General features: G+C 36.2%; 1 protein-coding gene and 1 long non-coding RNA gene across 6 annotated transcripts in view; one reads left to right on the top strand and one right to left on the bottom strand.

Moving 5' to 3' along the window:
- The window catches only part of RNPC3 (RNA binding region (RNP1, RRM) containing 3), a 152196-nt gene that overhangs the window by 25540 nt on the left and 100036 nt on the right, over positions 1 to 26620 (bottom strand). The window lies entirely within an intron of this gene.
- LOC128072131 (uncharacterized) overlaps positions 1 to 26620 on the top strand; it is a 63520-nt gene that overhangs the window by 361 nt on the left and 36539 nt on the right. Inside the window, exons 2-6 of one of the 5 annotated variants that reach the window (XR_008202143.1) lie at positions 9685 to 10014; positions 12517 to 12574; positions 14191 to 14376; positions 23345 to 23475; positions 23557 to 25380. This is a non-coding gene — a long non-coding RNA (uncharacterized LOC128072131). Of the gene's footprint in view, positions 1 to 9684; positions 10015 to 12516; positions 12575 to 14190; positions 14377 to 21975; positions 22090 to 22861; positions 23272 to 23344; positions 23476 to 23556; positions 25381 to 26620 lie in introns of those variants that run through there. The other 4 variants (XR_008202142.1, XR_008202141.1, XR_008202145.1 and 1 more) reach the window with 4 other exon arrangements.

Genomic DNA, 26620 nt, shown 5'->3' with positions numbered 1-26620 from the left:
AGGCTAATAAGACTAACTGAATGTGAAATTATTTTAGATTTTTATTGTCTTAGTGCCTGCCCACGACTGTTACTTTCCATCAGATTTTTTTTACCTGTTCTTATATCATTCACTAAAAAGTAGTTTAAGCTATTTTTAATAGCCATATTATTTTCCAGAATGAAGCTATATTTTCATAGCACTTTTTTAAAAAGTTAATATATAGTTAAAATATTATTATTATGTATTACATATATATTATATAATATATCATAATATATATTATATTATTAAAATACTATATTAAAATATATAAAATGTAGCTCTTCAGAATATTTTGTTATTAGTGAAAACATAGAAATGGTGGGTACAGGGAAATAGCATAAGAGGCACTTAGCTGAAGGATAATACAACAAAATTATTTTGTCAGCTTTAGTATTGTGTGTAACGGCTGGTTTTGATGAATTATGTTTTTCATGAATCAGTTATATTGATTTCTTGCATGGAGAGGTCTCAGGTGTAGGCAGAGCTCTAACAGGTTTGAGCTCTGCCAGCTGTGATGTAAATAAATATTAGCCAAGGAAAATACCTGATAAATAAAACCAAGACTGTAGAAAGATGGATTCTTTTTCAGTATGACAGTGGTTAACTCAGTCCTATTGATCCCGTTAGGACTTTTGGTGTGTGAGGTGGACCTGGAGGCTGAGAAGCCACAATCTGTGTTGTGAGAGCAGCAGCTCAGGAGAGCAGGGTATCTGCAGCCTGCATCTTCTCAGGGTTATGCATGTTAGACAGAGGCTCTAAACTCAAATAAAGGACCATTTTTTTGAACAACTGAAATAGAAACAAACTGAACCCTGAGAAGAGGAGGAAATGGGTTACAAGTATTTTGAAACTGTCACTTCATTTCCTGCACAGCCTTTTCTGAAACTGACAGATTACTTTAAGAAAATCTAGCATTTCATTTTTCCCTCTGTCTTTTTTCTTGACTTACTGGGGCTCTTTCCAAGAAGCCGCTTCTGAAACTTTTTGTGACATATAGAGACCCACTCCTCTTACAAACAGATATGGAAACCTGAGTTTTGGATCTAGGCTTTTCACAAGAGAAAGAGTAAAAGAATCTTCATAGGATTTCTTGCTCTGCAAACTAAGAGGTTGGTGAGATTTCACTGCAAAGCTAAGTCTTTTGCTTGTAATAATTGAAAAATGGTATTTAACAATAGATGAAGTGCAGAGCTGTGGAGAGTTTTTCAGAGTTTGTGAATAATGCTTTAAAAAAAGTTGTCAAAAAGCTGTCACTCACTGGGCTGCTACAGAAGTGAAGTCAGAGCTTGCTTTCCTTCTTTGTCCCTGTAGGATTTGGTCAGATCTTTGACCAAAATGTGTATATAGGTGTCTTCTGTTCCTGTTCATCATGAAACTGCATGATCTGTGATTTTCAAATGTGAAAAGTCTAACAGAGATCGTCCTGGTCAGAATTTTTTGCCAATGTTCTTGTTGAATGGAAAACATTTCCTTATTTTTTTTATTTATTTTTTTTAAACAAACATAAATTACACTAGTAACATGCTTTCTGAAAAATAGTCACCTCCAAATCTACAAAAACTATTTGGCTTGATTGCTCTGGGTTTGAACAATAAGTTGCTTTTTGAAAGATTAGCTCAAAATAATATCTATCTTCACCAGAGATCTTCTAGAAGTTTTCTGGCTATTTTTGATTTGTTCATGCATTTGTACTGTATCATAATATGTTCTGTAATTCTAGCTGTGCTGAGTAAACAAGAGAAGGAATGGAAACTCGATCTTTTTCTTCTTTCTTTTAGCTAAGATTTTTTTTCTCACCAAAGCTGAGGTATATTCTGAGGTTATATATGGGGTACCACAAGCAAAAATGTGAGAGGAAGAACTGCTTCATTTAATATTAATGTGGATAATTATTCCAGTAGGTCAAGGGAAAAATCAGCAAAGATTTCACTAAATCATAAGATTGCTCTGTCTTTTGTCTACTTGAGACATCCATTTTCAACATACATTCTAGAGTAATTTCAATACAAGAGCTCAGACTAAGCAATTAAACTAAAACTTGCAATGATAGACAGTGATACACTAAATCTGGCTTCAGGATTCGTACTACCTGATACAGCATCCCAGCAATGTGTCACAAAATGTTGACATGCTTTTATGAGTCAGTATAGTACTAGATCATGCATTGTCTGTCCCTTGTCCTAATCTAAGACATGAAGTTGTCATAAAATGCAAATTTGGATTGATTTAGTGAGATTAAAATCGACCCAACTCGAATTTGGTTACCTCTGTGATCTTGTCTACCTTAGTGTTAGGAAATGGAGTACTGCACCTCAACGTGAACTAAATGATGAAGTACCATAATTATCTGAGAGGCTGCATGATTACAGAAAACCTTGAAAGGCAACATAAAACTTTCTTGGGGAGTCCAGGAGAAGTAGTTCTGAAGATCTGATGAATCTATTATCTACCAAGACATTAGTTAAACCTTTTCAGAAACTGCCTTAAATGGAGCCTCATCAAATAAATCTGCTCTAAGAGTAGAAAAAATATATACAGTTGACTCAACCATCCTATTTACTGCTAATATAGTAATTCAGATCAATTATTTTTCTCATTCTCAGAGTAATGAAAAAAAAAGATCCAACTCCACATATAGTAAGCATTACCCAGAAGCTAGTTTTGTAGTGAATTTCATATCTACCTTACCTCCATGACATATTAGATGTGCATAAAACAACCAGAAGTCTGACCTTGTTGCACTGTTCAATTACTTTGCCCTGTTTGTACGTGACTAAGTCAGGTCTGGGGACCAAAGTGGATCCTCTGACTTATTCTCTGAAACCAAATTAGGACAGTAAGGAAAATCAGTCTGCTGCAAAAAAAGTTCCTAGGAAGGGTTGAATTTTCTGTGTTAAGATTTCCAACACGTTCTGTCAGTTTGGATAAGGAATTACACTTTTGGATAGTTATCAGCACTAAGCTGATAGAGGTTGGACCATCAATAACTCTTAGTTTGATTTTTTCCAGTTTTCAGATGAAGCATGCAGCAGGCCAGATAACTGTTTATATCAGCTGAAGAATTTTATTTTTACTGAGTGAGACTATTGATGATGAAATGAATAAATAATTTTAAAATGAAAAACTAATCCCTGTGTATATAGTTCATTTCATCTCAGCATTTAGTATTTTATTTAAAACTAAATTGTTCGTACAAATTATTGACTTTTAAATTAAATATTTTATTGTAATTAAAACTAAAAAAAAAACCACAAACCATCCAATATCATTGTAGAACAATGCGTAGAGCCCCATTTTTTTATCTGTCCTATTTGAAATCTGCGGAGATGTATTTTTAACACCATAATTTTATTTGGAGTAGCAGGGGCTGCAGCTTCTCATATTTCTCAAAGCTATGTCCAAGAAAGCTTGAACTTTTTCTGAGAACACATTATCTATGATAACTTTCCTCTGAGAAAAGTTGTTGATTAGAACTAAAATGAAACATGATGAGTTACCAGAGTTTTCATAGTCTTCAAGTTGTGTCCTGTGGCATCACCCCACAGTCCTGCAGAACTTAGGCAGTGATGCTGTCCAGCTTTTGATCTACCACCTCTTCTTCCTCCTGCTACTATTCCCATCTGTGATCTAAGTGGAGTGCCAAAAGAACTCTGTGATGATTAATTATGGCCTGATTATACATACTCTCCTTTCTCAGAGGGTTTTTAATGAGGGTTAATTGGTGATAGATGTGATTTATTATGCATCTTTTATTATTGCTACAATTTTATAAGTCATAATTGTTTAAATAATCAGTTTACCTGTTTCTATTTTGATTCCTTACAAAAGATCTTTTAAAATAAATAAATAAATAAAATTTGAAATAGCAACAAAGTCTTCACTACAAACTGATCAGAAGTGTGAACCTGCAGCTAAGAGGATAGTGACTCTTCATATCTCAGGTCCATGTTAACAAAAGAAGGGGAAAAAAGACTTTAGATTGCATTTTCTTATGTGTCATCATTTTCTGTTTCTAAAAGCATCCTTGCCTCCATTGCTTTGCTTTAGTATAATAGAAGATCCAGAAGCAGCATTTTTGCATAAGAAATTGCACTGTTACGGCCAATCTTGTAATTAGGACAGAAGGTAGGTGTCTTAGATTCACATTTAGGGAAAGAATGACAAAAGATTAATTGCAGTCTACTGAAATTCTAAATCTAATGACATAAAAGGGAGTTGGCCTTTCTTCATTAGTCTATTTCAGGATAGCAGTGTAACTTCAGGGAATACCATTCAGAGCCATTTAAATCTACATCATGTTTTGTTGTTGTTGAAAATAATCAGAGAGGTCTTCTTTTATAAAGTAGCCTGATGAAGACAAGCAGGATCACAGCTGACAAAGGGAAATGTTTCTTCACTACTGAGAAACCCATTTGGTAATGAAGTATTCAGTTTAAACCAGACTTTTTGTTCTGAGCTTTGGGAAATTTGTTTTTGCTCACTAAGCGATTTAGAGCAAAAAAAATCCATCCTGCCCTCTTGTCTGAGTGAACTGTGTAACAAACCAACAAAAAACAACAACAAAAACAAACAAAAAAAAGCAGCAAAAAATCCCTGTCAGAAACACTGCACTACTTTTCTATAGTATCCATTGCTAAATCTATCTTGAAATGATTATGGCTTTATGATCAGCTAATTAGGAACACTCATTATAATTTTCATTGGCTGTTTGCAAAATATTACATCTGGACAATTTAATGCAAGCTACTCCATGAACACTTCCTTAAAATAACACACAAACAAATTAAACAGTACAGACATCTCATTCCATGACAATATTGTTAACGTCATTTTAAAACTGTTAGTAGAAGCAAACTAAAACAACATAAATTAGGGCCACAAAAATGATCTGAAGGATGGAACAGTTTCCCTACAAGGACAGGCTGAGAGCTGGGGCTGTTTGTCCTGGACAAGAGAAGGCCCCGATTTAACCTGATAGCAGCCTTTCAGTATCTAAAGGGAAGGGAGACTATAACAAAGAAGGGAACAGACTCTTCACTGGATCTGCTGCGACAGGACAAAAGGAAATGGTTTTGAACTAAAAGAGAGGAGGTATGGATTGAATATAAGGAAGAAGTTTTTTACAAGAGTAGTGTTGGAGTAGGCACTGGAGTAGAGTAGGCACTGGAACAGGTTGCACAGAGAGATAGTGGAATGCCTCATCCTTGGAGACATTTGAAGTCAGGCTGAATGGAGCTCTAAGCACATGATAGAGCTCTAGGTGTCCCTGTTCATTTCAGGGAAACTGGATTAGATGACCTTTAGTGGTCCCTCCCAACCCGGAGATTCTATGATTCTATGAAAATGTGTAATATAGAGTCCTAATCTTCACAAACATAGTATCTTTATTTCTGATATTTTTTTGATAGCCTTTTGCTCCACATTTTTTACTGTTGGGATGGATGGCAGCTGAAATATTTTCTTTTATTTCTTATACATAGAATTAAATGAGGAGTCATTTTTATAAACTTAGTGTACTGCTTGTATTCTTCATGTATTACTCCTCACCAAATAGGCCTCATATGCACATAAGAAATGAATGCAAAGTATTAAGTATCCTGAAATCATTGCAATGGCTTGGCAGTTTGTTTCAGTGCGGTTCCTGTCCAGACACCTAATAATTATTGAATTTTTAGCCTTAAAGTGGCAGTAAAAATAGGTGGCTCTATGCTAATGCTCAGGGAGTGTTTCATGTATGGTGTCAAGTGGAGAGGAACAAAAGGGAAAAAAGTAAAAGAAAAAAAAAAAAAGAGGAAATGAGTGATGCACTAAAAAAATAAGGGGAAGTTGAGGGAAGGCCAAAATGGAAGAGATGAAAGAGAGAGAATAGTAAGCAGGCAGAATCTGGTAAATTGTAGAGAGCATCAAAATGATGAAAGAAATAGAGGGTGAAGACAGAACTGTGAAAAAAAGGAAAGCAGAAGACCAAGAAAAGTGGCAGGTGACTAGTTCTGCTCTCTTAGCTGTTAATCCTAGTGTTCCTAGCACTAAGCAGTCCTCACTCCCATATGATAATTTCATATTTCCCACCTCACCACAAAGGTGAAAGCAGTAGCTCTGTTTTTAAATTTTTAGAGAATCTAACACTTGGAATCAGCTGCCACTAAAGCATGGATGTATAAATCTTTTAAGAATAGACTTCATTAATTGCCTGGAATTAAAAATAGACATTCATTAATTACTCTTACTGGCTTTTCTTCTTTATAAATTTCCACCAAATGGTGAACTGAGGATATGATAAATTTATCCTCCATAGGAAACGATTGTATAATCATAGAAACAGGGATACGGCTATTCTTTTGAAACTGTCTCAGGATAGAAGAGAAAAAAAAATGTGGGCTGACTTAAAACTTGTCAGATTTAATATGTTTCATTTTTATCTCAAAGAGAAGTTCTTGTTAAATTGTCGGGTCAAATACAATAGCCATAAAGCTGTGACTACAGTTTGAAAGCCAAAAGGAGAAGCTAAACATCTGAAGAGAGAAAGAAAAGAAAGATTTTAAGCTGAGTGAAAATAATTGATAGAAATTGACAGATATCATTTTAACAGTGAGTCAAAAAATATCTCTTTCAAGTGTGCGATTGTGAACTTGTGTATATTATTTATAAAATTATTAATATTATTAAAAAGATGTCAAAATGACTGAATTAATAAGTGGAAGGTTAATGCTAGGATATTGAAAACAGTGTAGAAACATGCCCACTAAACCGACATACAGAGTACAAATTCTCCAGGATATTACATGTCCTTTGTAGAGGCTTATTGGATTGGGTTAGACAAGTGAAGTAACAACAGCAAACGAAAAACATGATGCAACAGAAAGTTATCTAAACAACCAGGACAAAACAGAAGTAGCACAGAAGGAAGTTCTGTCAGTAAGTAATGGAATCATTACCATTCTGAAGGCAAAATATAGCAGAATTACACTGAGCAACTTCTCAGAATCTATTCTAAGTCAGTAACATCTCAACACAATGCAGCTTTCACACTGGAGGTTGTTTTGTCTGTTGGGCTGTCCCCAATCCCAGACAACCTATCTGCATGGGGTGTCTGTACTCCCACTGGAAGCCATGGAATCTTTTGCAGCAGCTGCACCATGGTGCCTGCTTCCATTTTACCTTAATTCTGAAATAATTTTTCCATAAATTTGCTTTTGAGAAAGATGACAGAAATATTCAGATATGGACCCACACATGGAGAATTGCTAGCTCCCAATTAGGAGCTTCTTAAGTGTTCATTTTTTTAGTGTAATTCTTTAAGAAAGGGGGCAAAGAGTCTACAACATTGTTTAAAAATGCTTTTAAAATTGCTTTCTGTATCTGCCTGTATTTTTGTTTTTATTTATTCACTAAATCCTGCAGTATATCTCAGTGTAATTTTTTTTCAGGTACAATATTTCAAGACAAAAAAATAATCTATTTTTGCAGGTCAGGCAGAATGCACGAGTGAGAATGCCCATTTCCTTTATGTTTGAACTTTGCTTCCTTGATCATTTCCGTAATCTCTATCAATTTACCTGTCTATACCTCCACATGTAGCACTGACCTTGACTTTTTGTAATAGATGTTTCATATGGCCTTTGCTCTTTCCTTTTCTCTCCTTTAATTTCCATGGTTATCCCCCCCCCATGGTTTTCTTCCTTTATAGCCTATTTATTTCACAGTGATATGTTCTTCCTTGGACTCCCATCTAATTAAAGTTGTACTGTCAACTTGAAAATCACATTTCCATCTGAAAATGTTGTGTCTTCTCTTGTTATAAGAAGCTCTTGAGATGACTCTAACAGACAGAGCTGATTTGGGTTGGTTTTTTTTTTCCCTTTCCTTTTCTCATTTTGCTTGCCTTCTGTAACATCCCAGCATTATCTGTGTGTCTGGTATTTCTGGAACCTGAGAGGGTCCTGCCACTATCTGTTTGGGAAGGAGGAGAAGAATGATTCTTTTTTCTTCCCTGCATTTCCCTCGTGGCCTTTCAGGAATACATGGTTCAAGAGCTGAATGAAAGAAGTATTACAAGCCTCCTTTAAAGGAAAATTAAGCTCAAGGTCTGCTGCTCTGGTTTTCAGGGAGAGTCCAGGATGTGTGGGGGCAATTCTGTGAAGTGTCTGTTAAAGCTTTCACAACATCTGAAAATATGACTACTTCTGTTCATTTCTTATTTTTCCCTGCTCTGCCATTCTGTACTTATCTCAGTAAATATGGCCCTCTAAAATAAACAGTGTGGAGTAAAGAAAAGTTTTTTGTGTTTCTAAGTATCCTCCATCAAGAGAGAAATTACTCCTGATGTACCAAAGCTATATATTATGGAATGGCATTGAGTTTGTTTATTGGTTTGTTTTTAATTTCAGATTTTGAAACTGCATCCAAGATGGTTTTATACTAATACTGTCATTTCTTATTCAGTTTGGCAGATGCAATTATTACTGTATCAGACAAAAGACATTTTATGTTAGATAGTTCAAACCCATTTGAAAATAGACACTGAAAATAGGAATAGTACTATCTCTCTCTTATTATGAATATATGAATAGATATGAATATGTACATATTTATGTGTGACTACAAGACAGAGAGAGAAAATACAGAACAAATTTTGAAAATATGGAAGTGACATATTTGGCAGTAAGCTGTGGCCATCGTAATTTACAAGGATGGATCTCAGTAATCCAGCAGTTCATAAGAGCATTTAATTCATCTGCTCAGATTCACAAGGCTTTTTTTAATAAAAGTAAAAAATCATGCTCTTTTACATTATTGCTGGTGGTGAATACAGATTGAGTTGTTGTAACACTTAACATTGCTTAACATTGTAAGGTAAGGCAGGGAAGAAGTATAGATATGGAACTTAGAGATATAGAACTTAGAGAGTTATCTGTGTGACAGGAAGAACAAAATTTACTTAAGAGAATACCACGTTTTCTTTAGAGGTTTTGTACCACTCATAACATGCCAACAGACTCAGACATGACTTTACTTTTCTTTCTTGCTCAAAGGTTCTGAACTTTAAAGTTTTTACTCTACAGGCTGAAGGGGTTTTTGAAAACATGTTTTTTCAGAAAACCTGTACAGTGCAGACATCCACTGAGTTATGGGATGAACAAGGAATTTCTCTACACTAGTATGATGAATTAAATTGCCTACATTTTTCAGTAGTTGTGTTTATCAGTATTACCCAATGAACAGAAACTACAGTTCTCGGCAAAAGACCTTTTACTGAAGTAATTTGCAAACTTGCTCCCAGTTTAGATAATTCTGTGCCTTTTAGTAAGAGTAAATGTTCTCCCTCCTATTGGGCTTTTTCTAAGTGTATTGAATTCTGTATTGAAAAATATGTTAATAAATATACAGGAATTTACTAAGATCTGGAAATCAATGTCTTTCTCAGTGTGTTTACTGGAGGGAATTATCAGTGCTTTTCCTCATGCATTGTCACAGTTGTTATTCCCTGGAAGGATTTCTGTTCCTATTCTGTAAGTGCTGTGTCAGACATTAAAAAAAAAGAAGAAAAAAAAAACCAACCATCTTTCATTTTTGGTTTAAATGCATCTTTGCATTTTGTATAAACTTGAAATCTAGCATTTTTATCCTGCATGTAACTCATTTTTTATTATATTTTCTTAGAAAAGACACTGTACAAGATGAAAAGTACTACATGTTGGACTGAAGACAGAAAGCCTGTTTATAAGAGGAATAAACTTTGTCTACAGATAATATAACCAAACTTCTTGAAGATGAACTCTGCTCATTCACAGTCACTACCAGCAGTTCCCATTTGCTTTGAGTTCTACTTTCAGTTCTGCTGTTGAGGAAACTGTTAGAGAGATGAGCAAGCACCTCCTTGGGCTCCCTAGTAGGCAGTGGTAGGAAGATGCTCTGCTGCTGCAGTCAGTGCTTCTGTAGCATCACCCCTGACAGTGTGCTACTGTTGCCATGAAGGGATGCCAGCTTCAGGTAACGTTCTTACACAAAAAAAAATACCCTTTCACTGAAAAATCTGCTATCATTTCCACTGAGGAGTACTAACTGTAGTTTTATTTTGCAAATTTGGTACTATGTATTACCAGTTATACTGCTTAGGGCATTGAGTAATCCCTCTAATGTTTTTCACAGCGTACCATATCTAATAATAAATGCTTATGAGGCACCACTAACTGAACACAAGTTTCAGTGCAATGAGGGTGGGTATGGGCACTGTGAAGAAGGGAGATTTTATTTTTAGATCGGATACCTTTATAACTAGGAAGGGGAGGCATTTTCTATATTGTTCTCTATAGAAGAAGTTAAACAAATTTTAACACCTGAATTTTTTTCATGTATACATTTGAGTTATTTCTTTCTGATTAAAATGAAGGGAAAGATAGTCAGGTTAGATTAGCTACTGGAATAAATACACTAGGATTTTTAAGCACTAGAAAGGACAGTGGTAGCTTAAGATCTTATTTAAGAAACTGTCAAAATTAGAAAATACGTCCTTCTACATTCTGACAGTCTGTAAAATTTTTTTCTAAAGATAAAAAAGAAAAGGATTTTATTCCTATGGAACTTTCAATGAGAGCACACTGCAGTCCTCCACAGATCTGTCTTGATCTTGTACTTGACTTTGTGCAGCTTCATGGAAAAGATTTACAGAACAAATGCATTACTACCCGTTTGAAAATGTCTCTGGGACAGGTCTTTGGTATAACTCCAGTATTTCCTGCAGCTAATGGTGAATGACATTTTGGGGGCATAAAGGGTACTTGTTTAAGTTTATAGTGAAATATCATCAAATACTAGTGTTAAAATCTGATTTGCTTTGGATTCTTTGGTAAGAGGTATATATATAAGAATCTGGGTATACAATAGCTATGAATTGAAATAACTGGGTAAATAATTAATAAGTTGTTTCTGTCTTTAATGGAAAGACTATCTGAGCGAACAGCATACCATTTTCTTAACAAAGATCATAGTCAAAGCGTCTTATTGGATATTCACCTGCTTTTAGATGTCCAGACCATGGACAAAATCACTTTTCCATCTTCAGTTGCCAAAGAGCTTGTGCCCTTTTCTGTCCAAATCCCTCACAATAGCTATCCATGCCTTCTTGTTCCTAGATTAAGTTGCACTGACCATATTTTGAAGTTCATTTTCAATTTTCAGTTCAGCACTGAAAGGATTGATTCAGCATTGGAGCTACAGAGTATATTAACACGTTAGATTTTATGTGCTGTTTCTATATTCAGTGCAAGTTCCTAGTTTCAGTCTCTTCTCTAGACCTTTCAAATCTTCATCTCTTGTCATGCTCTACCCTTGTAACTGAGATGAGCTGAGGTTTGAGAAAAGCTATTTTTGTATTAGGAAGCAAGACAGTTTCATTGGCAGGATATAATTCAAAATTTTCTTCCAGTTTTGATCTATGAAGTTTATTGTCCTGCAGTACACATATCTCGGCCTACTAAATGTACCTTGGGGTTGCTTTCAGCATGTACTTGAAAAGGCAGTGAGGTATGAAGGCCCTGTTATTCTGCCCTTCAGTCCAATTAAGTGAAATTTGAATCAGTGGAAATCAGTACCACTTAGTTTCTCCCTGCTGTCTGGACATCACAATTAAGAGAACTTGCACAAGGATCAGTATTGTCCATAAAAAGAAAAAAGGTCATTTCTGACTGTGCGTCTTGGCATTTTTAACACAGTACCACTGGAAAACGAATGCATATATATATGCACAGTGGCATGCATTCAGTCTTTCCACCTTGCATAATAGTGTAGGAAGAACTAATATACTAGCTGTTTCTAGAATGCCTGCTACTTAATATGTGAGTTATCACAAAATAAAATGCCTTCTTTCTCTTTCATTTCACAAGAAAATTAATTTTGACTATTGCTTTATATGAACTCGCATGACAAAAATTGGATTAATAGATTTCATAGCTTTTCTACCACACGTTATGATGGACAATTCCTTGTAAATCTCATTATCCTAATCAAATTCTACTACAGTATGGTAGGACAAAACAAAAAGAAACAAACAACAACAACAAAAAAAAACACGTTTACATGCAAGCCTACTTCACTGATTGGCATCTTTATAATACCTAGGTGTTCTTTGTGCTTTATTTCTGAGACTTGAATGAGATGACCTGGAAGTTCAAAATAAATGTGTAAGCTTTACTGGTCTTAGAAAAGTGGAAAGATGGAGAAGGTGTTGCTATTCTTGTTAGTGAAACTACTAAAAAATTGGATTACATGTGCTTTCAGGGCGACATCTTTATGTGATTCACAGAAGCAAATTATCTCCACACACCTCCTGCACAAATAGTTTCTATTTAATGAAAACAACTGGAACACCTACTTTGACAAGCCAAAACTGCAAGTCAATTTTTAAAGCTTAAATCCAACAAGCTATATATTAATAAATATCATTCAGTACTGCAAGCTCTCATTTCCTTCTGCAACTCTCATTTCCTTCTGCAGCTGAAGGCACTTGTTTCCACTCTGGATGATGATCTTTAGCTTCTATGAAGTGTACAAAGTGAGTTCAGCCTTTTGTTCTATTTCAAAATGATTAACTATCTCTGAACTCTTCAAAATGCAAAATTTACTTTTAAATGGGTTATATATGTCCTTGTTTCAGTGTTATCCTTAGCTTACTCCCTGGCTTTCAAGACAGTTTAGCTTACGTCCTGGAGGAGCTAGATAGCACTACAGCCTGTATTTGAACTCTCTTACTAGGATGTAGAGGTTGTCTATGCTGCGAGTTCTTTTTGGCTGAGCTGCCAGTGTGCATAATGGCTGTGAAATGTGCTGATTTTCTGTTGATGTAGATACACTATTTCCTTGAAAATAAAGGAAATGGGCAAAAGAATTCTTTTGTAATAGATTTTTCCTTACCAACACACAGATACTTATGGGTGGTCTCCTGTCTATTTGGCTGTAGCTTCATGGATTTGGATCCATTTGCATATTCTCTCATTCAACAAATTCATTCAGACTGCTCAGTTGCACTTATAGGTATTTTGTGTTACTGAAAGTATTAAGGAAATGGGACAGTGTGAAGACATTAAAAAGGTGTGCAAAGAAGATGTCAAAACAGGCATTATGTTGATTACAATAAGCTTTTTAAAAGAAGAATTGCTTAACAGTTTAAATGTAGAAGAATGCTGGTATATCAACAAAACTGAAGATGAGAAAGGGAAGAATAACTCTTCTAAGCTAACATGTGCCATTATATTATACTGTATTACATAATATCATGTGTCATTTTTTTCTGATGCCTAATGCAGATGGAAATTAACAGTATAATATATTTTAATATATGCTATTACAACCACTTCTAAAAGTTCTGGACAGTGCAGTTTGGTTTCTGGGAGACAGTATTTGTACTGTTAATAATACTTGGTAAATAAAAAGAAAATCCAAGATAAAATAAAAAAACATAAATTGGATTGCAACAAAATAAAGTTTCATTAAACTGCGGTGGACTATGCTCCTCGTCTTTGAGTTTATTCCAACCTCATTGATAGAGGGCTCATTATTTGAATTCCATGGCCATTACTCTGATAACTACTTTATCTGGAAAATAAATGAATAAATAATTAAACAAAAGTTAAAACTGTGTCAGAAAGTTAAACAGTGCCAATGAAGCATGGGTTACCTGGGTACTTCATCTCTCAAACTTCCAAGATAGAAGTAATCTTTTATTTTTCAGTGAGTTGCAAGGCTCTTTTTTTTAACACTACACTACATTTTCACCTGCTTTTCTTACTTTTTTGAATCTCCTTGCTAAATCTGCTCTGTGTTTATTAGGTGGCAGAAATGCCCCTTTGGCCTTATTAACAGCAAATGCTTTGTTAAAGCGTTTTTTGTATATAAAGAAGATGTCCTGGACTATGCAAGGGCTCATTATTCACAGTGGGAGACAAATTTTGAACCCTATATTGGTTGAACAGTAGAACAGATCAGTGAAATAAAGCATAGGATGTTTCAGAAAAGGGGACAGAGTGATAAAATGGAAGTATACGTTGCTTGAATGTCTTTTGTCTCTGGGAGCTATTTTTTCATGTCTGAATTTAATGATATTCAGTCAAATGTATTTTTTTATTTCTGGTAAATTTTGTTTTTTACTTATATTTTATTATTTTTCCACAGTAACAGCGCTTCTCATCTAGCACTACTGAATGGCAGATAGCACTGAACAACCCTGTATGTATCATCATATTTGACCAAGGAGAAACTGATGAATTTTCACTGTGTTCAACAAGCTATGAAATATCTAGTCCAGCGCCAGTGAAACCGGAACGCTGCAGCATCATAAATTATCACTATAGCACACAGGTAACAATAAAGGCAAGTTTTTTGACATCTTGGCAAAATAATAATTTTGTATATATTTTAACTGTGAATAACTGCACCACAATCTTTATTTGGAGCTCAGTCCTGTATTGTCTCCTGAATTGTGTACATCTGTGCAGATTCTACCACATAAGGATAGTATATTGCACCTAACTGAAGAAATGCTAGATTTAATTGGCAGACTATGTTCATACCATTAGCAATTTTTCTGTTCTTGTGAAGAACAAATACAGATCCAGCTGGGGCCAAAATTTGGTTCCGCTCTGTTTCCAGACCTTGCTTTTACTTCTAGTTCCAGACAAATCTAATAATCAAAGAAACACTTTTTACTTCAAAGAGTACAATGCTAATAGCAGCAATAACACTTGATACTACAGAGTTGAAAAATGCTGCTTAAGGGAACACATAGCTAATGTAGGACCTGCATCTCATGTTTTGATGAAGATTTTGATCAGGGGCCCTGCAACATTATCCTTAATTACAGAACATCCCAAATGAAAGCTGAAAACCTTGAGTTTAATTAATAATAATATCTAATCTTAAGAAAGAGGCATTTTTACTTGGATCTACAGAATTATCTCTCTCTCTCTTCTGCTAGCATACGCCTAAGTCCATTTGTTATCAACCAGCTCTATCTCTAAGTAGACTCATGAAAATGATCTGACACAATGAAAGTTTGTGGCAGGTAGGATTTGTGACTCGAAGCTTATTTCTCCACACTCTGTTTTTAATTTCACTCAGTGAAGCACCACATCTTCTATTACTTAAAAAAATAAATAAATAAAATAAAAATTAGGAAGTACTTTATTCCTTACTGAATTCTTATTTACAAACAATTATAATCTAAGCCAAAGCCATATTTAGAATGAGGCAATTATTCAGCACCATTTGTCACTTTGCATTTTAATGGTTTTGAAGAACTCTTCCAGTCCCCTCCCCCCTCCCGGCAAAAGAACCTGGCAACAATGAAAAAACTAACTTTTTTTCTCTATCAAATTTTGCAATGAGTTCGTTTTCATGTCTTTGCTCAAAGGCATCATCTTAAATATGTTCCGTCAGAGAAACTATCATATATCCTTGTGATTTTCTTAACGTTGTGTTCTTTCTTATTATAATACTAATTAAATGGCCAGTGAAGCAAAGGACAGGCAGTGTTGGACAAATTACACTTAGCTCCAAACTATTTCTCTTATCTTTAAACTGACTCCAAAATCCATGACTTTAAAGTGCCACAGTAATAAAATTGCTAAATCAATGGAATGCATAAGCTGGATGATAATTTCTCTTATCACCATGTAATGCGAAGAGGGAAATGATAGAAAAAATAAGCCAAGTGTGAATTGTTCAAATTATGATTCTTTGCTTAATTCTAAAAGTTTTAAAACCAAAAAAGTGTTCAATGTAGATTCATTCTTCATAAAAATGCACCAAGTGGACGTTTCTGAAATAATATGCAGATAAGAGCAGACTTTTCTCTGAGTAATTTTATCTGAAAACTACTGTACAAGTTTTTGATTGCACATTATTGAAAAATCATGCACTTGGTACATGGGATTAAAATATCATCTTATTTTCTTCTCTGCCGACACTCAACTTAGCATCCTTGTGCCTTTGGTTTGATTTTAACTGCAATGTCTTCCTATTAATCTCTTGACATTCTCCTGTTTTCTAAAATACCAGATATTCTGAATTTTACAAGCTTACTTGTATAAGATATTTTTCAGCTACCTGTATTTTTAAAAAGCCAGTTCTTCATGGAAATTACCTACAATAATTCTATCATTAAAAATGGAGGGATGGAGACTGTCTTGTAGGTGAGGAGTGAGCAGTGTGAAGATTTCTAAATGTCTCTGCTATTTCTAGTGCCATGACCAGTGATTCCATTCTCATATTGGCCTGAATGAAACTATGCTGTAGTCAAGGAACTTACCTCAGGATACAAAAGTAGAGTAAATTTTTTTTACTTGGAAAACGTGTCACTGTGGGCATCTCAGGACTCACACTTGACAGGCAGTGCAGTGGTTTTTTTTCATTGGCAGTAGACATTCTGCAGAACTTCCTTCTAGCCTAGGAGTAAGATCTCCTGTGTGAGAAGGAAATGAAACAGGATTTTCTTCCTTCAGTTTCACCTGATGAAATCCCACCACTTCAGAGCACATCAGTGCCGGCCCACTCTAAATATCTCCAAGGTATATTTACTTCCCACAAAGACTCAGGTCCATCCTGAGCAGTGTGGCATTTCATCCTGCACAATGCAGGGCTTTGCTGTTTTTGCTCTGTTGTTTATTTTATAGCAGCGGTAATATAAAATAGATTTGGTTAATAAGAACATTGCCTATGGTTCCCTCAAGAGACCATTTGCTTTATTCATGAGACTTCGTGCCCAAAGTTGATAGTAAACCAGAAATAGAATAGTGGAGTATGAGGTAGGAAAACTGAGTTATTCCTGCATTATTCTGCAGGAATAAGAAAAAAATAAAGAAAAAAAAAATAACAAGCCAATAATTTTCATTTAAATCTTCTTGTGTATGGCACCTTTTAAAGTGAATGCATATTTCTATTCAGCAGGGTTGTCAGGTCAAATAGTGCTGTTTACACATTTAACTGTAGCAGTTCTGTTCAACTCCTATCCATACGTCGTCCTTCAAGGATAGAAATGTATCTGGAGGCAGTCTTTTTTCACAACAAAAAATCTCCTTGATCTGTCATTGCTGGGTGGGGAAAGGGGGGTTGAAGAAAAGTTCAGCATTACCAAGTGTTGTGAGAAAACCTTTATGTTCCTCACAAGATTTAGACAATGTTTTTGTAACTCCTTTGCATGTTTCAAAGTGCATTAAAGAGGAAATAAATACAAAGCCTTAAAATGCTAACTTTCCAATCATTTTTTCCCAGACCACACACACAAAAAAAGCACATAACATTAGTGTTTTCATGTTGCTAAGACATCATTAAAAATAGTCATACATACAATGCTGCTCATACTTTTTCACTGAAAGATTGAAGTTTATGTGATAGCTCTCTATTCAAAGATAATTTAAGCTGACTCCAGATAGAACTCAGATTCTGAATTCTAATGATATCTGCTTTTGTTGTCATTTTTGCTAGCATTTTCATCACCAGCAATGGTCATTTAAGCAGAGAAACACAACCCCCAGTATGGAAGGATTATTTTGCTAATCTCCCTGAAAGCTTCCCCCAGGAATCAATATGAGGTTGTTGGTAGGAGACAAACTTAATATAAATCCTGGTTTTTTTTTGGAGTTTGATTTTAAGTTGCATGACATATAGAAGGTTATTTACTAGAATTATTCATTCTTTCATTCTGCTGTCCCCTAAATTTAAGACCCAGTTGGAATAATGTTTTCCTGTAGCTGCCCTGGCAAATATGCTTTTTATTACAGGAGAATCACACAGCTTTCAAATCCAATTAGAGTCCTGCCATCCTGCTCTGACATACATTAAAATTGAGCAAGTGAATCTTATAGAATGACCTGCTTGTTTTGCCACAGTTCTTTTTCATTCTTTTGCAGTTCTTTTATTAAAGGTTTCTTCAACCTGGACTTTTTTTGTTCCTGCATTCTTACAGTGAGTTCTTTTAGAGAAGGAGAAAATAAGAAAACATAGAAAATGTATTCAGAGGCAATGCTATAAATGGTATAGTAAATTCCATCTCAGATAATCCAAATAACCCACAAACAACAAAAAGATATAACCATTTCCAGGGTCTAACTGGCAGGAGAACCCACAAGGCAAAATAATAATAATAATAATAATAACAATAATAATAATAATAATAATAATAATAATAATCACACATGCTTTAGAAGTCCGTATCTCATTAAGCAGATGATGCCACTGTCCTGAACGCACATTGTGAACTGATTTCACCAAGAAATCTGAGATTTACTGTAATTTTCTTCAGTAAAAAGGCCCCTTCCAAAACCACAGATCATTGCAGCCAGTTCTGGCTGATTCTTGCTGGTTGAATGAAGTCTTTATTCTTTTAGGTATGAGAATTTCCAGTTACCATATCAGAATATGAACTAACACACTAAATATTTCATTCTGTGCAAAATTAAGTATCAGAGGCTTTAATTTATCTTCATCAAAATTGTTCCTATTGCAAGTAAAGTAGCACCAGTTCAGGAGAGTAAGAGAGGACAGGAATAATAATTAAAGCATAAATAATCAGCGCACATGACTTCATTAAAATTTATTGTTAAAGTTTTTATAATCTATCCTTTCTTTAAAGGTACGTTACTGTAATAAAGTGTTCTAGTCTGGGGCACTTGGTTTTTGGACCTTGCAGAGACAGTCCTGCAAATGGAATGGACCACACAAGTGGCACCATAAAGCCCCATCGTGCTCTCGTAAGTCCCATCAAGGAATCTTGGCAGCCATGAAAGGGGAAGTGTGAAGCCATGAGTTCTACATCTGTAGATCCATCATTTATGAACTAGAGCATGCCTTTCAGAGTTCCTTCAGGGAAACATCAGACTATCTAGGTACCAAGAAAACATGGGAGATAATGTGCTCAGTGATTCCTGGGAGTTGGCATGATACACACCGTATGTCTGCACAGTGAATGCCTGAGACTGATCAGCTCATATACCAGCTCTGTGACCAACAAATAATGCGCAGCCTTTGCCCTCTCCTCTCCAATGGACCAAACATAAATGCACTGTGTCTGAGGCTCTTATCTAGCTGCTGAGTTCTAACTTTTGATCCTAAAAAATGAAATCACACCAGATCTGAGAATGGTCAGGATTATGTTTGCTTAAATACTTTGATAAAACTTTTCTATATGAAACAAAGCTTTCCATAATGGTTTTGTTTTATTTATCTGTTGCAGATTATTTTTAATCATGAGTTTTCATTGTTTAATTCATTTTGTCTTGTGTTATTATGAGATTTTTATGCTGAGACCATCCCGTTTACTCATGCACTTAGTCTGTCCACACTGTTGCAGCTGTACATCCTTTGTAGCTGTGATGGCCTTGTAGAAGCAGGCTGTGTACACTGCTGCTCAGGAGCATTTGGAGTCATCTGGTATCACAGTGTACAGGAACTCTTTCTATTAGTTTTGTTATAATTTTTTGTCACAATGTAGAATCTGAACTGAATATATAGGGCTGGGATTGTGTTAATTTTGCTCTTCTGCCTTGTTACCTTGTGATGCTGCTCTTTGTATTACAATTTTACCAGTTCTTCATCAAGTCTATTCAATTTCCAAGAAGGTGTGCCTGGAAGTAATTATCGTCTTCTCCCTCTGTGATACCTGTGCTTTCTACTCAGTGACTCACTCAGAAACCGTTCCTCTTCTGAACATTTTAATAGAAATGCCAAAGGTAGTAAGTCTACTTTAATGACTGAATGCATTGAAAATCAGAGTGGGTACATTAAAAAGAACTTCAGAGCTTGTCCTCAAAAAGCATTTGAAACCCCACCAGAAATATGGCTAATCTTCAAGAGCGAGACTGTTACTGTGGTGTCAAGTAGTAGGAGCCTGTTCTACATTCCGAGGGCACTTCTTTGCATTTTCTTTTGAGGTACAACAAGGTCAAAGAATTTCCTTGCTTGCCTATTCTACTGGGCAAGAGGGTGGGAGGATGAGAATAAGCAGGTAAAGACTGGGGTCTTATTTTCCTCTAAGTCCCTTCTCAGTGGTCTTTTTTCTGGATTGAATGGATAGCAGTTTACTGTTTCATTTTATTCAAGGATCAATACACAGTCAAAATCTAACCTTCTGTTAGAAATGATGAGAACTATTTGTTTATATAGGTCACTGATTCATCAGTGGCACTTTTTCCAGCTGAACTAATGGTACTCCACCTAGCTACTCTCCAGATCTTATTTATTATGTTTTATTTACATCAGCTCCTCTCCAGAGCCAACAGACACAATCATTAGCAAGGGATTCTCATGTTCTTTCTGCCTGGAAAAGCCCTTGTAAAAGCTGGAGGCTGTTACAGAAGTGTAAGAACCAACAGTGTTTGTAGCCAAGCTCCTGGCTTGCTTTCACAGGGCAGCCCCTCTGGAAGCAGGGTTCTCAGTGTGAAGCACTCCTTCATAAGATACTGCCATATCAAGGAGTGATCTGACCCATAGGTATTAGACTTAAGAAGACCTACTCCAAACTCTGCAAACAATGAAGGTTGATATGATCTACAATCCTCCAGGATTAACATTTGCCTTGAAATCAGTGACCCTTTCAGCTGTATTACTTCCCTGTACACTCATTTTGTACTATTTAATCTACATTTTTCCCTTCATTAATTTTGAGCTATGAGTACTTCTACCTGATTTCGCTATGCTGCCAACAGTCTTCCCACAGCAGTTTCCAATTTTGTTTTCTTAAGTACTCCTAAGTACTCATAGCCTATTATCTTGTCATTTTTTCTCTAGACAGGGCAAATTCAGCAGCTGGTTTTTTTTCCTAACCCCTCTTAATACAACTGTGTCTTAGTTTCAGCTGGGATGGAATTACTTTCTTCAGACTGTCTAGTATGATGCTGTGTTTTTGGTTCAAGGAGAAAACCAATGTTGATAATACACCAATGTTTATAGGTGCTGTTTAGCAGTGTTGTATAGAGCCAAGACCATTCTCAGTGAAGAGCTCAAGGAGCTGAAAGAGAACAGAATAAGGAGAGCTGATGTAAGTTGTCATCACATGAAAGGAGTTTTGAAGGGCTGAGAGTTCATCTCTTCCTTCTGCTGTTCAGGGGCACACTGGGCATTGGTCAGAGGGTGGTAAGCAATTGCTTTTGCTTCACTTTGTATATACATTTATATATATATATTATATATACATACATATAGCCAAACTATTATCCTTTTCTTTTTCTCTCTCTGTAAATAGTTTTATCTCAACCTACAAGTACTACTTACTTTTTTCTGATTCTCTCTCCTATCCCACTGGGAAGTAGAGAGCAAGTGAGAATGACTGAGCAGTACTGAGTTACCCCCTGGGTTAAACCACAACAAATAGTTACTGGCCTCTGAACTTTGAGGATTTTGTTTGTCTGTTGGCTGCCTGAGTTAAGTCTCTTTATTTAAACTACCATTGATTGCTAGTAGGGAATGCTCACAGTAGTGCACGTGTGGCCTTTACCAGCAAGGACTGTGTAAAATGTTGTTTTGATTCCATGTAAAATACCTTTGTTCATGTAGCCACAAGAACAGTAATCAGTGGGATAAACAGAAAGCACTGAAGCCAAAGGTAAAATCACTGAACACTGTGAAAATCTGCAAATGTTGAAGTTCAGTACCCACTCGTAGGAGGGGATTGATTTTTTTTATTATCGTTATTATTAAAGAAATTAGAAATAATATTTTAAATCCCTCTGTCCTTGTGTTCTCCACAGAACGCTCTGAGACAAGCTTATCAGCTGCCCATCTCACATAAAGACACTGCGCTTCACCTGCTGGTCTGCAGGGTGCTTGCCTGGTTCCCCCATGCAATGCATGTCCCAGAGTGCCACATCTTATTGCCTGGTTAATGTGTCACCTCCCAGAGCATAACATTTACAGAAGGAGGTGAAATAACTCAGCATAAGGCAAGGTCCAGTTTGAAAGCACTGATTTACATTCAGGGTAAAGAGCATCTATTGATAGTAATATTACAAAAGGAGACACACAGCGTATCCTTTTTGAAATTACTTTTACATTGAAGGGATGGAAGGTTTGGCATAAAGTGTATGTTTGTTAGATTTAATTTTAATTTTCAAATAAATTTGCATAATGTGAAGTTAAGATTATTTCAGAAGAATTTACAATACCCCCCATCTTACTTCTTTCTCAACACATTGTGAAAAACGAATGGGGGAGAGGATAATTGCTAAAAAGCACAAACTTTTAATTAAAGGTATCTATATGTGAAGGTTCTTTCCTTAGAATGTTATTCAATGTTGCCACCTTCAGGCCAAAGTGTGTCTAATGAGTAGGAAGATTTTACCGATACAGAATCTTTTGATTTTGCACTATTACACTTTTTAAACCACTCCAGTGCCTCCTCTTCTGTGTGCTGGGAGGGCAATGGCTGGCAGTGGTGGCAATATGAATTTGGAGAAGTTAAATTCCTTCAGCTTAAGAGAAGAGAAGCTGAGGGGAGGAGAATACCACAGCTACTACAATAAACATACGTAATATGTGGTTTCCTTTAAAAAATCATCTCAGAGAATTAGAATTATTCTCATTTACTGTCTGAAGGTTTCTTCAGAACTGCAAAGTATTTTTGTTGCTTTCCCTCTTCCAGATTTTTTCTCAGACTTTCACTTTCTCTTTATGCTACTCTGGCAGCATAAAGGTGAATTGTAAAGTGAATAGATTTGGCTTGGTTGAAGTTCCAAACAAAGTCAAACTTGAACTTATGGGAGGTAATTGCATACTTACGTAAGGAGAGTAAATTCTGCCAGAATAGAAAGAAACTCGTGGTATATAGAAACTGCATATTGATCTCAATCTATTGCAAAAGTGCTAAAGATATCTGATTGCAGGAAATTTGAGTCTCCCTTTAGGGGTTCAATGTTAAAATTGACCCTTCTAGGTAGGCACTCACATTCAGTAACATTCCCTTTGTCCTCCTTCCTGCCTCTGCTGGTTTCTTCCAGTGCTGGTCTACTGTGCTGAGCTATTGATTAACCGGTGGCACAGTCCCATTTTCTGTGTATCTCAACCTAAATCCTTTTGAAATATAGCACTGCAAAAACAGCGCCTTCCACCCGAAGAAAAATGTCATACTGTTCTGTAACAACAATGGCAAACACTCTCTCTTTGGACTGAGGAATAGCGCTTCACTTCCTGCTTAAATGGTTTTGCACTGTTGCACTAAAGAGCTGGCACATTACTCCCCACAGGTGGCTGCATTTCAGCGCCTAGGTGAAGTGAGTCTATTTCATCTTTCAGCCAAAGTGAGTACTAAACATAACATAGGGCTCCTCTATTTCCACAGGCTATTAACCTTCCAAAACATTCACCTCGGAGGCTAAACTTCGCAGTACTTCAGCTTCAATTCTGAGAAACGTCTCTTTTCCACAACAACATGATAAGTGAGAGTGAATGAAGTCCCTTGCGCAACAAATGGTAAGCATATGCCAGAGCTAAGCAGGGGCTTAAACAGCTTTCTGAACTTAGTCCTTCTCAAAAGTAACATTTTTATTTTAGCAGGTTTGAGGAATACCTCTTCATCCATCTTTAAATAATAAGAGAATGGCAATAAGAGACGTGATCTGACTGAACTTCTCTCTATGAAAGCATTTTAAAATATGGCACTTTACCCATGGTATTTTCAGAGGACATGCAAAATGCAGCAGAAATTTGGAAGAATTGAATACTGACATCTCTAACAGAAACCAGTAGGTCTGCAAAGACTCGTAGTGTCCTTAACCTGAAAAAAAAAAAACACAAAACAAAACAAAACAAAAAACAAAGAACCCTAGATTTCTTGTGTGAGCGGAGGGGGGAGGGGAAGGGGAGGAAGGAATTATAGAGAATGACTTAGGTTGGAAGGGATGTTAAAGATGATTGAGTTCCAGCCCCACTACCATGAGCAGGGTTGCCACCCACATGATCAGGCTGCCCAGGACCCCATCCAACCTGGCCTTGTATGCCCCCAGCTGACAACAGGATCACCTAAAAAAGCAGTTTTTCTCTGTTAGTTGATAGGGCAGGTGGAAAGGATTTTTTACAAAGTAGTTGATCTGATTATTAAACTACTGCTACTTCAGGAGCTTAAAGTGAGCGTATCCCAGGCAAACTTCGAGGGAGGAGCTTTGTCATAGACAGGGGGATATGCGTATATATACACTACATCTGGATTAAACAAGATGATGCGTACGTCTATAAGGTATTGCTGAAAACTGTTATAGAAAAAGGTAATAGCTAAGTACTCAATACCTAATTTTCATTCCCAATAATGTTTAGAAAAAAAAGATGTAGCTGAAGATGAAATACACTCTGTATTTCTAAAATGGGCAATTATAACCAGAAAAATGAAGTGATTAGTCAGAAATACTTCCTACAATGGAAGGAGGAAATAAAAGTGAAATTAGCTGCTAAAGGGATGAAAGTGCCTTCAACAATAATTCACCATTCAGTCAGTGGTAAAGAGAGCTTAGTGGTCCGAATAACAGATTTTGAAATATTTAATCTTCAGGATCCATGGATTTATAGAATAGAAATCTTGACTGTTTTCTTAAATTAAATTGATTGAGCTCTGTGCATTGTATTACATGGTTTTATACTGATTAGATTTAAAACTAAATGTCCTTCTGCCCAAGAGATATTTCAAAATTCAAAATTGCATCATCATCATCATCATCATTTTAATATCATGGGTTTATGTCCGGGACACTGCAGCATTTTTTCTTCATCCACAGTAGCTCAGAAACCAGCATGCCAGTTGGCTGCCACCTTCCACTTGAAAAGCTGCTGTGGTTCAGTGTGACTACATGGGAACATTCATAATACACTAATCACAGTGGTATCTGTGTACTGTATAATCTTTGAAGTGCTTGAGAATGAATGGCTTATATGTATGTAGAATATTATTACTGTATGCTTAATTGGGACATGCTGAATAGAGATAGCTGCATTATTGGATCGATTTCCTTGGAAACTGATGACAGAGTATAGTAATAACTGTTCATTAATGAACACAGTATTGGCGTATGTTCTGCTTAAGAGGCCTGATTTAGATTCTTCCAAATAAAGTGTTGTTTAGCCAGGTGACAAATGCATGTGAAATACTGAACTGTTTTGTTTGTTTGTTTGTTTGTTTGTTTGTTTGTTTTAATGTGCAAGTTGCCAGACCAAGATGAAGAGATGTATTCTCCTGGATTCTTGGGTGGCTCAACTTAGGCTGGCTGAGTTCAGTGCATCGGCTGAGGACAGGGCAGCCTGCCAGCAGAGCTTCACTTTCTTTGGATGTGGCACTGAAATGCTGCTGGCAACAGTAGTTCTCTCTTGGCATTTCTTAGCTCATCATAGGTGAGTGAGTGAGTAAGTGCACAGCCCCATGTACACAGTTATGCACCAAATACTTTGTCACGCCATCCAGTTATAAGCATGAAGAAGATCGCCATGGTATATCTTCCTCCCAGTTTTCCCCTGTGGAAGACTTCAGGGCTTTGGAGGGCATATGCAAGCATGTCACTCTCTTCAGCGAGCTGTCTTGCATATTTACTTCTTCCTCGTCAGAGCCTTGCAAACTCAGCTTCAAGCACAGATGGGCCCAAGTAGACATTTTCATTTGAATTCAGTAAGTCTCCTCGGACTGTGGTTCAGTCAAGAGCAAAGCAGGAGTTCTGCTAAATTAAGCTGCTGTCTGTGGAAGAACTAATTCAATTTTTAGTCTTGAGAAAAACTGTGGTTTGATAGACTTGGCACATAGGTGGAACTGCCACCACACTGTCATGACAGATAGCCTTAAATCATTTGCTTAGCTGTAATATAGAAATGTATGAATGCACGCCTTCCTCCATAACGACTTTGATCCTCTCTCATCTGACTAAACACCTATTCTCTTCATAGGAATCACCAAGTCTTTGATTTCTTTGTTAGAAAAGTAACCATGTTAGAAAATGTTGCAAATCACTGTGTTATTTGTAACAAGGTATTAAAATAAAAAGCCCACAGATGCTCATTAATAATTTACAACCTCACTCTATAGCTGGTTAAGCACCTTGGACTGTTTTACTTTACCATAGAGCTAAAGAGAGTTTACCATTGCTTCTGTGTTGAGAGACCCTAGAGACATTGATAAATCATTTATCAGTAAAAGAATCTGCAAAGTTACCAGTAGGTGTGATCCCAGAAATTGTTTCTGCTTTCTTTTCAAAATCACTATTTCTTTTGATATTAAAGTATTGTTTTCCATGTCAGTAATCCTTCTAAATATTCTATAAAATGGATCTGGTAATTGCTGGAAAGCTGTTTTACTAGAGCTGCTTGAAATAGATATTGTTTGGTTTTTTTCTGTGCAGCTCTATGCATAGGTACTGGAGCTCCTATCTGCCTCCCTGGTGAGCAGGGTTACTCAACTTGTTCAGTGCAGCGGCTCTCCCCGGAGCCAGCCAGCTGCTTTTTGTGGAACTAGGAAAGAATCAGGGGTACCTCCTTGAGGAAATTCTCAGCACAACTCTTGGCACAGGCCGTAAAAGCATCTCACATGCTAATATTCCACTTACAGTTGCAGTTGTGTCATCCAGACAAGTATCTTCTGATTTAG

Source organism: Tympanuchus pallidicinctus, unplaced genomic scaffold (genome assembly GCF_026119805.1).
Source record: "Tympanuchus pallidicinctus isolate F22 unplaced genomic scaffold, pur_lepc_1.0 scaffold7, whole genome shotgun sequence".
NCBI lineage: Eukaryota > Metazoa > Chordata > Aves > Galliformes > Phasianidae > Tympanuchus > Tympanuchus pallidicinctus.
Note: the sequence above shows the minus strand (reverse complement) of the source record. Positions and strands in the feature narration are given on the sequence as shown.